We start from the raw sequence: 2,308 nt of genomic DNA on the forward strand, positions 1-2,308 counted from the left end.
ATCATTAAATTAGACACTTATTATTGAATATTTCTAATTTTTACATTAAAAATACACTTTTTATTTCTTCTTTTCATATTTTATTACATCTTTGTGATTTATTATTTTTATATTCTTCTTCTACTTTCTTTTTATTCTTTTATATATTTATATTCTTTTTATATTATTTGGTTTTCTTTGGGGTTCTATTTCTTTCTTCTATTATTTATCAATTTTATATTCATTTATTCATTCTTTTTATTTCTTTTTTATTAGTTCTTGAGTATTGTATATTTCTTTAATATTTCATTTGTGTATTATCAAAATATATGTTTTATTGATTTTATGTTGAACAAAATATTGAATAAATCAATATTTCAATGTTAAATATTCATTCTTTATTCTGAAATGTTGTGTATATTTATTATATTAAATTAATATGATGAATGAATATCAATATTATTGTTTATTTGAGTTAAAAAAATAATAAATGAATATGAAATAATAAATGAAATAAAATAATGAAATAAAATAATGAAGACAATGAAATGATAATGAAATAGAATAATCTAATATTGAACAAATCAAATAAAGAATATATTGAATATATCATTATTGTTACTTTATTATTTGTTATTTCAATTATTAAATATTAATAAATTATTATTCATGAATATTTAATTGATTGATATTTATTTTATAATTTCATTTTCATTTTATTTAATAAATGAAATATAAATAATAAATGAATGAATAATAATTTAATATATGAAATAATAAAAAGAAAGATAAATAATAAAGAAATATGATGTATTTAATATATAATATAATTTATTATCAAATATATTAATAATATCAAATGATGAATTATTTTTATTTCAAAATATTTTGCATCAATAAAATATGTTGCTAAATATTTTGCATCATTAAATTTTGCATCATTAAATTTTGCGCTTTTTTTATTTGTTGAAATAAAATTTGCATCCTTTATTTTTTTCATTCTTTTCTTCTTTTATATCTTTCTTTCTCTTCTTTTTCATTTATTTGCTTTTTTTCGTTGCCATATTTATTCTATTTGTTAGATTTTATTTTCTTTGTTTATTTGTATGTTTATTTGATGTTATAATATTAAAAAGTAGTTATTTATCATTTCAACTTTTATTTATTCTATTTCATGTTTGTGAATTACTTTGTTTTGTTGTTCTGGTAGTGTTAACTGATGAAATTATGAGATGATATTACTTCATTTATTTTCATTGTTTATTTTTGTTGTATATTCTAAATTAACAATTACTTTCATACATTTTTTTTCTGATTTATACATTGTACAATATGATAGTCATAGTACAGAGTGTTTATAATATTAATTAGTTAATTGATTTATTAGTAACAAATGAATATATTGTTTTTATAATGTTTTTCATGTGATTAGTTACTAATTCTCATTATTTATACTTGTTCATTATTTATTGAAATGAGAAGGATAATATGAATTGTTAATTGTATCAATTAAATTATACATCATCATTTATTGATATTCAAATGTATTTTGTCTATTTCATAATCTCATTTTTAAGAATGACTTACGATTTGAAATGATGAGTGGTGAAATTGTATTTTATTAATTAAATTCATATTGTTCATTCTGATTTGATTTTTAATTGAATAAATACTACTAAATCAAATGATTGAATAATATGTGAGTAATATAAAAATGAATGTTGAATAATATGATAAATAAAGATAAGAAATATTGAAATGAAATAATATATTATCATTCAAAATAGCAAATAACAAATTAACTAAATATAATACAATACTATTTAATTACTAGAATAATTATAGTTTTTTTTTTCAAATTATACCTTATATCTTATAATGTATATCATTATAAAACATTCATTATTTATTATATTAAGAGTAATTGCATCAAACTACATATATTGTAGTAATACTCTGTTTATTATAGTAATAATTTAGTATTGACAAAAATAAATAAAAAAAGTTGATTCAATTAGATTTAATTACTTCATATTTTTAAAAGTATTTTTTTAGCAATTTTTTTCATTTGTTTTTCTTGAGTAGAAGATGTTTTTTTAGCAATTTTTTTAGCATTTTTTTTAAGTGATTGTCTTTTCTTTTCATTGTTAAGTTCTTTGATAACTAATTCTGTTACAATCTTCTCAATTTCCTTTGGATTTTTTCTCATTTTTCTAGTCATACGAGTAACTTTCTTTGTTTCAAAAACGAGCATTTTCTTATCTTTTTGTGCTTGTAACTTTAATATATTAATTTCTTTTTTCACATCGATTAATTCTTTCTTTTATTG

Source organism: Entamoeba histolytica, genomic scaffold (genome assembly GCF_000208925.1).
Source record: "Entamoeba histolytica HM-1:IMSS scf_1104750517103 genomic scaffold, whole genome shotgun sequence".
Lineage (NCBI taxonomy): Eukaryota > Evosea > Mastigamoebida > Endamoebidae > Entamoeba > Entamoeba histolytica.